This window comes from Rhopalosiphum maidis, chromosome 3 (genome assembly GCF_003676215.2).
Source record: "Rhopalosiphum maidis isolate BTI-1 chromosome 3, ASM367621v3, whole genome shotgun sequence".
Classification (NCBI taxonomy): Eukaryota; Metazoa; Arthropoda; class Insecta; order Hemiptera; family Aphididae; genus Rhopalosiphum; species Rhopalosiphum maidis.
In genome coordinates this window covers 70889113-70898941 of record NC_040879.1, presented here as the reverse complement: position 1 = coordinate 70898941, position 9829 = coordinate 70889113, and the positions used below count along the sequence as shown (strand labels likewise).

Sequence of the window (9829 nt, the reverse complement as noted above, 5' to 3'; positions counted from 1 at the left end):
AAGCTTGAATCACAAGTATAGATTGATTGCATATGACTAAAAAGTTAGTTAGTTAATTTAATTTTGAAATAATCGTTCAAAATTTATATTTTGAAATTGTAGTTCCCAAGCATAGTGTTTGGTTCGATGAACATACTGGTGGATCAGTTATATCTCACAACCTTGTGATTCCTAGTCAAGTATGGCCAGTGGAGGATTAGGTTTTGTGAGATGTACTCGATGGACACCTGATGGTGCTTTAGAATGGCTTGAGAATGGTGGCTTCGCCGTATGGAGTACTTTTGGAGCTCTGTTAGTTTGTTCATTGGCGTGGAATTTCAGTGTAAACATTGATTTGAGCTCTAAATCCACTCAATAGATTTCTATGGAAGGTCTATTGAGGCTATCAATTATGGATGATTAATGGAGCCCTAAAGATACACAGATGATACAGTACTACAAATGTCATTTTTAAAAAGCGCTCTTGCCTGTCAATCCCACAATGGTAATTATTTTTAGTAAATTTATTTTAGTTAATTCCAAATATTGGATTTGAGTATTGTTTTCTTAATCATTGTTAAATAATGTATATACTGATGTGTAATAATGAACATAAAAATATTTATTACCAAAAATATCATAGGAATTTATGTGTTTTTAGAGCCATCGTCCACATTTGTATCTCCAAGGTGAAGATAAATTGTATCTGAATGTAACATCAGGTTTAACCAAAGTGTATAAATGACTCAATCCAATAACAAAACTAAAGACCAATTAACCATCACCAGTGCTTTAGTTGAAAATAAACAATGGATAATTGTTTTATGCACCTTCTCTCCATATTTGGGAACCAATTGGCCAATTAGAGTAAATTTTACATAATTTTTGAAATGTAAATTGTACATATTAAAATATATTTATTTTAATTTCAGACATCTTGTATAGATGATGATGGAAAACATATAGCAATTGCAGGGCGTTGTGGTATTGCTCATTATTCTTAATTACCCATCGCTGGAAATTATTTGGCAATGAAATACAAGAAAAAGATATGATAGTAACTGGTGGAGTCTTATGGTGGCGATGCTATATTATATGTGGATGTTACAGCGTGGCCCCGTTGATAACATCAAGTGCGAATATATAATGGAGATTCTAGATTATCTAATGATAATATGATTTCGTACCAATTAACTGGACAAGCTTTATTACTTGATTGTTTGGGAAACCCGATTAGCTGTTTTTTGTTCTGATGGGATTGTTAATTTATTTAACATTGAGCTTTCACCTAATCACAATATGGGTAATTTTAAACATATATACAATATTAAGAAAAAGTTTAGACAATATTTGTTTTAATCCCTCGGGTCCATTCACAAAATAGCAATTTTTTGTTCAACTGCATCAATCTTGTGTTGTTACTTTCAGCATTAGAGTAAATTGACATATTTTAATAATTATAATCAAAAACATAGTATGTGATTGTACGTTGATTTTTTTTATTATATTTCAATTTGTATTTAGATTATCATAAGTACATAAAATATTACAATTTATAATGCACATATCGCATAGTTAATATTCTAAACTTAAAGTTTGAGTAGTTAATAATAAGTCAATTAAACCTATTATTAATGATAACAATACAAGATTGGTTCTATTATGTTGCGATTAGGCCAGAGAGGAAACAAATATTGGGCTAACAATTCCTTCATATAACAGATTTGTTTAAAATTACATTATTTGTTGAAATTGTTTTAATATTATGTTGATTGAACAGTTAGCAATTGTTAATACAATTTAACTAGCATTTAAAATTAACCTATTATTAGTTATCATTTTATCAAAAAAAAAAAAACTTAATATGCTAATTGCTTGTAAGTTTTGAAATATTATAATTAGTGTTTGGAAGATGTTAAAACACTAAAATGTTAATACACACTTAAAAAACACATATTTGAATGGGCTTTGAATAGTACTAAAAATTAAAAAATACAAAAAACTAATTAAAAAGAGGTAGGTAAGTGGGTACTGCTTTGCTGTAAATTAGGTATAGATTAGGATGAGTAGGTGTAAGTCACTATTTAAAAGTATTACATTTGAATTCAATGATATATCATTGTATACAAAAAATGATTCTGATTAAACACATTCTTTCAACATGTATCATCAAATGATATCTTATTTTTGATATAGCTTTTAAAGTAATTTATTTTACTTTTAGTATTACAGTAATTTAATATAATTTTTACTGAAAATATTACATTTATTATATTATTAATATTTAATTATTATAATAATAACAGTTATATATATCTATACTATATTATATGAACTTAATATATAACATAAGATTTAATAACATCTTTCTGTGAATACCGTAAAATGGTGGAAATAGTACCTATAAATAGATATTTTAAAATAAATCAAAAATGTTATTACATATAGTAAATTTCATAATGATATAAACACATAAAAGTTCCCAACAATAATTTTTTAAATTATAACAAAATAATTAAATATATTGTTATATTTTATTATTTAAATAATTAATTTTTAATTCCAAATTAAAACTTGAAAATATCCATCAAAAATAATTATCTTTATATTTTTTTTTTATATTTTATGATTTCAGTATGACCTACTTATGAAAAATCTTGTGTGAAATTTTCAAAACTTGATACAAAAGAAAGTTTTTATACATTTTTTAACTATAAAATAATTAGTAATTTTTTTTATGATTTGACAATTTTATTTATAATTATATGTATAATTCTCTTCAACATGTGTTTCTAATAATTATAATTATATTTTAGACATTTCCATTTAACAAATATTAATACAATTCATTAAAATAAAATGTGTTTGATTCTATTCATACATCCTTAAATAGCTCTAAAAACGCTTACTGATGAATTAGTAAATAAAATTTTATTAATAACATAAGGAAAGAGTGAAATAAATTTGTATCATATTTTGGATGTGATTAAAAATATGTTTTTGTTAGGTCTTTTGAACCCTGATTATAATTGAGTAATTTACAAATTGAATCACAAAAATAAATTTAAATCTTATATTATTAACATAGTTATTTTGTTTACTTGTACAATTTGTTGTTTAATCGTATTTTTTATTTTTATTTTAGCTATATTGGATAGAGTACAGACTATTGATATGTCAGCTTTATGTATACATCCTACTTGTGTAGTTTCTGTTTTACTTACAACTTTACGTATTGAACCAAAAATTAAAGGTTCTACTGTAAGAGATAATTTTTTACTCAATATTAATGGGAATTTGCTGTTAGTAAATCAGCAAAGCTGTGATGATCAGGTATTGTTTTAGTTTTATTATTTTAAACATAGATATACAATTTAAAATTGATATTTTAATTTTAGATTTATTCTGTTGTGCCTGATGACACTTTTTTTAGTAAAAATGTTTTGATTATCTATTTTAATGGAAGTTTTTGGTGGTCAATTGGATATAATTGTACTTTTTGGAGGTTAAAATTCTCAGTATTTTTTAAAATAATTGAGAAAAAAATTTGAACATTTGTTATAATTACATAATTAGAGACCAGATTTATATGTGCATAAAATCTTAAAAATAAGATGTTTTTATGCTGTATAGTTTCATTAAAATATTTTGGGTGTATAAATATTCTTTTTTTGGGAAAATATGATTCTTCATAAAAATGTATTAAATACTGAAAAAACCAACAAATGTATAAGTTTATTCAAGTTATATATAAGATAGTTAAATTATCTTAATCTTTAAAAAACTATTCAAAGTCATATTTAATCTATATTATAGTTTTATACTGGTGTATATTATTTATGGTTTTTTTTTAAATGTCTATAAAGTATAAATAGCTCAAAAAGATAAAATATTTACAAAATTATACCAATTGTAGAAAATTGTTATATAAACATTTGACAAAAGTTTTCAAGTATCTACTAATATGTATAATAATAATGATTTTATCATGTTTTAGTCACAAGTTATTCCATCTCCAATTTTATTGGCATCTTGTGTTGAGAATGCTTGGGTTTCAAGCCAATACCGCCGTGATAAGCCTCATTTGACTGAAGCCCTTTGGTTATTTTGTGGTGCTCATGGAATGAGAGTTTGGCTTCCATTGTTTCCAAAAAATGGAGATAAGTCACACACTTTTATGTCAAAAAGAATTATGTTGCCATTTCAACTTAAAATTTATCCATTAGGTATGATTTAAATTTCAGTTAACCAATTGAACAAAGTATAAATACTTTATTAATTTTAGTAGATATTGTAATTTACTGGTAGGGTTACCATTTGACTTTGAAACAAGAGTTTTAGAAACATACATAATTAAATTACTTTTCTTAAAATAGAAAACTATTTGCATGGGCGCCGCGAGGGGGGTGCAAGGGGGTGCACTTGCTCCCCCTGGCTTTCAAAAATTAAATTAAATTAAAAAAATTGAATGATATTGAAACTATTTTATTTTGCATAATTATCTACATTATATTATATTACGTATTTAACTATTAATATTATTATTATTATTATGTATTTAAGCATTATTTAGAAATTAGCGTTTAATACCTACTTACACGATGCACCCCTCTGATAAAATTCCTGGCGGCGCCTATGACTATTTGTTATTTTTATTATTATGAATCAATGATAAATTGATAACAGCAATTATTAAGATACATATAATTCATATACTTATTAAATCATTTCAGCCATACTTTTGAAGATGCTATTTTATTGGGTGCAGAAATGATACATTACTGTACACATCAGATACTACTACTGTTTTTTCTTTGCCATTCTGTCAAGTAGAAAGAACGGTAAATAATATTATTTATTTTATATTAATCAAATTTTTATAATAAACTCAAATTTTAGAGTCAAGTATATTTACATCAAATTTTGAGACAATTGATACGACGTAATTTGGGTTTCCATGCTTGGGAAGTTGCTAGGTGTTGTACAAATTTACCATATTTTTCTCATTCTTTGGAACTCTTGTTGCATGAGGTTTGTAATATTTTATTTAATGTAAGAAAAAATATAATAATGTATTAATTATTTTACTTTTAAAGGTTCTAGAAGAAGAAGCTACCAGCAAAGAACCTATACCAGATGCTCAGTTACCTAGTGTTATAGAATTTATACAGGAATTTCCAAATCTGTATTTAGAAACTGTGGTTCAATGTGCTCGTAAAACAGAAATTGCATTATGGCCTTATTTATTTTCTGCAGCCGGTAAACCTAAAGATCTTTTTCAAGAATGTCTTAAACGACAAAATTTAAATACTGCTGCTTCATATCTTATAATACTTCAGGTTGCTACATAAATTGATTCATATAATTCTATTAGCTATAACAAAAATACTTATCTTTATACGTCTTTTTTGTGATATATTTTTTAATGAATTTTTAGAATTTAGAATCATCTTCAGTCAGTTGTAAATATGCTACTTTGTTATTGGATTCAGCCTTAGATAGTTGCCAATGGGATTTATCTAAAGACCTTGTCAGATTTTTGAAAGCAATTGGTATAAAAAATACTCAGTCATTTTTTAGTATACAAATTTAACTGTTTATTTGACTTTAATTGTGGTTTAGATCCAAATGATGCAGATTCCCCAAGAACATCATGCATTTTTCCTGCAAAATACAGTATGATGGGACAAGCAAGCACAGTAAATCCAAATGAGGAAGACTTATCATTTTTAATGGGAAACATTCAAGTATTTAATGTTACAATAAATACATTAATTAATTATTAAATAACTATTATTTTCAGGTAAGAGGACGAAGTATTAGTACCAGCACTACTCCTAAAATAGATATGAATTCTACTTTTGTAAGAACTGATAGTAGAACAGAGCATAATAATTCACAAAGAAAAAGATCTGTACTTTCAAATGGAAAATCAGAAAATGGGTTTGTGTTTTTTTTTTGTCTATTTGGCTATTTATGCTATACATTTATATTCTCTACATTCAAATATTTATAATTTCTTTTAGAAAGGATATGGTCACTTGTAATTCTATTCTTGAAGAATTTTTCACTGATACAATTCTTCAAAAACATGCTGCTAAATTATTATTTAATTATAAGCTAAGAGCACTTGGATATTTTGCTGCTCGATTAGACTTTCATTTAGTTGAATGGTTAGCAAAAGAACGTAATGGAGCAGCTAGGATTGATAACTATATTGTGGCCTTGCGAAGTCTTTATACTGATTTTTCCATAACAAGACCATTAACTCCTATCCAGAAACGTTCTCCTCCACCATCTGGTATGTTGTTTAACATAGACAAACCTAAATGGGTAGATGGAGGTAGTGCTGTTGGAGATAGTGGCTATATGAGTTGTCAAGATGTTCCTCAGATTTCTTCTCAATATCCACAAGATGGATTCCTTACAGGAATTGGTGAGTAAATAATTTATAATAAGATTTAATCTTTTCTATTTGTCGTAATCCAATGGTTTAATTTAAAGATGAAGCTAGTACTGTTAGTGAATCTGAAGATGCTTTATTGTGGAATGAAGAAAGAACACAAGCTAATATTGACAACTGGAATATTATTCCTAATGCACATATGCTAGAACAACTTTCTAATGAGCATTTATCACAAGACACTTCAAAAGCTGAAGTGCAACTTAGGTAGGTTATTACTTATTCTTAAGTCACACCCGCATATGTTGTTTCCTTCTTACAAATGTATAACATAGTAAAAATTGTTCTATGCTGGCAAGAGCCACTTAGGCTGTCATTCAAGTTAAACAATCAAACTTTCACATTAGAAAGAAAAGATTTTGAACTGTGTGACATCATTTTTATTTTTTCGATATCAGAACTTAAAAAAAAAAGTTATTCAAGTTTGAAAAATACAAAAATAATGAATTTTAAATAATTATAACTTTTTTTGTATTAGTAAAACAAAAAAAAAATAAAAACAATGTTGCATAGCTAATGTTTTCCTTTTTTAAAGAGTGAAAATTAGATTATTTAACTTGGTCTACAGTCCTAGTGATTCTTGCCTTTATGGAACGGTTTTTATTATGTTATATATTTGTGAGACATAAACAACACATGTGAGTATGGCATCCTCTTATAATATATTTTTATTAATTTTATAAATATAATACTATATAAAATATTTTACAGATATTTGCTGCAATTATTATTTGAAGCTGGTTGTTTGGAATGGAGCTTTATTGTATCAGTGTTTCTTCGTGATGCATTAGCTGTACAAAGGCTTATATCTATTTCTCGGTCACCGGAACACAGTTATGAATCTGTATCTAGATTAAAACAAGCGTTTATTTTATTATATCAATGGAGCTGCAATGAATGGTAGTGTTTACAATTTATATTAAATTTAACATGAATTATTTATTATTATTTATGTATTTTATTCAAAAAAAAGTTTCTAACATTAAGAAAAAAAAGTAATTCAATTAACAAACAACAATTTTTAGGTTCTTACTCAAATTTTTCAATCTTTTTGTTACTCTGGTTATATGGATAAGATATTTATTAGTATAATGTATAAAATCTATTTAACTGATTAATAATTTTTTTAAATACATAATAAAATTACATTATTTTTTTAAATAATTAATTTATCAAATCATATTATTACATTATTCACAGTATTTTAAAGAAGTACAAAAACGTAACCTTTATTCTTATCACTAAAAATAACATTTGAAAAAAAATTTTTAAAAATTTCAATGAAATAATTATATATTTTATTTTTAGTTTTGGCTATCGGCCATTTATGTCTACATGCCAAGCTCAATTGGGTGTATTAAACCGAATTATAGCATCTAAACAGCCAGCTCCTACTGTAACTCCACAAGCATCATCGTCTTCACTGACTAGTGTTCTTACACAATCATCTAGATCACGATCAGCAAGTGAAGGTACTGGTGGTAGTCATACTACGTCAGAAATAACTGATCACAGCTTACAAGCAGATTGTCATTCAGCTATTGCACTAGATTCTAGCTGTGATGAAACTCCAGACAATACACCTAATTTTGATACAACATCTGTTGTAAGCTTGCAATCACCTAATAGCTGTTCACTATCTTAATGGTAAGATATTTCTGATATATTTTACTTAACAGCTTAAATAACTTATTTAATATTTGTTAATATTTTGTTATTTATAATTCATCTTTGCTGTTATAGACAAAATATAATTTAGAAACACTTAAGTAAATAAAAATACATTTGTTATTATTTTATTTGTTTATTATTTTTATAGGTTGTCAATTAGTAGACTTTATGAAAATAAATGTTATTTTCATAGTTATGTATTGTAGTATAACAATACATTTTAAATGTGCAATATAATTCCAAATTGTTTGCCATAGAATATCGACTGAATTAAATATTTAAAAAAAAACATTCATTTAAGTGCCTACTAATTGAAAAAATCAAAAGTATAATAAAAATAATTTTTTTATCTTGTCATGTTATTATTTTAATACATTTGTGATATACTGTTATTTATTATTAATTGATATATGATATTATTTATCCATTATTGTTAATCAAAGAATTATTTTTATTGATTTTTTTTTTTTTATGTAACAAAATTCTCAATGTATTGATAAATATTGTTTATTTCGTACAGTGTACAAATCTTGATAATAGCATTGAAGAATACTCATTAAGTATGTTACTTACAAATTACAATTTTTTTTATACCTTCAAATATTATAATAATATTTAATTTTGACAATATTATTAACTAAGGGTGATCAGTTATTGTATTTGGATACTTAGTACCTACTACTTATGTAGTTACGTGTTTCAAAGTTTAAAACAATTTATAATTAAGTATAATATTGTACTTTTTGATTATTGTATCAATTAGTTTACAAAATTATTTTCTAATGGAGTATATACTAGTAAATTAAGAGTCAAATAATAAAATAGATAAAACTGATAAATATAAAAGAGGTCATTTATTAAGTTAATTTTATCTGGTAACTCATTGAAGATTTAGATTCAGATTTAATTAATGATCTTTTGAAATTTGTAACTATAGTTAATGTGTACAGTGTCTCTGGTTTTTTGGAATTTGGTTTTTAACATTAAATGATAAACCATAGTGATAATATCATTGATCAGGTAAACAAGGGCAAATATTCAAAATATAGTCATTATGAAAGTTGACAAAACAATAATAGAATTTAAAAAAATAATTGCAAGTCTACTTCTTCAAAAACTTGAAACAGTTGAAACTGAAATGATTGTGATCAATCATTTTAACTAATTTTTGTATTTTATCATGACGTAAAGCTTACTAATTTAAATTTTAAACAAAGTCAACTTAAATGTTTATTAATAATAATTTGTTATGTATGATAAAACGTATTGTTAAAAAAATTAAAGTTTGTTGGTATCATTCTTAATAAAATGAATTCATAATGCAGGTGGCATACTTAACGAGTATCTATTGAAGGAATATTCAGTGCTTTAATATTTATAAAAATACAGTAGGGTGTATAATATCCACAATATTTGTAGCCGTGAGGAGTGAAGATTATCAATTTGTGTAGATAAACAACGATTAAAAATATAAAATGAACATGAAGATAATTAATCACTTTACTGTATATAGGTTAATAACAAATAATGTATTTAAAATGTAATTGTATTATTTACTCTATTTATTATTAACCTTACAATAGTATAGAATATAATTTCCTTAGTTTAATTAAATTTTTTTATGTTTAACTTTTGTGCCACGATTATGAAATAATTAATACATTTAATTTTACTATATTGTATTAATCTTCAAAATATATTATTTTGGTGATGCTT

General features: G+C 25.2%; 1 pseudogene; it reads left to right on the top strand.

The window, feature by feature from the left end:
- Positions 1–8443, top strand: part of LOC113558149 — a 14768-nt pseudogene extending 6325 nt beyond the window's left edge.
- Positions 8444–9829: the final 1386 nt, after the last annotated feature.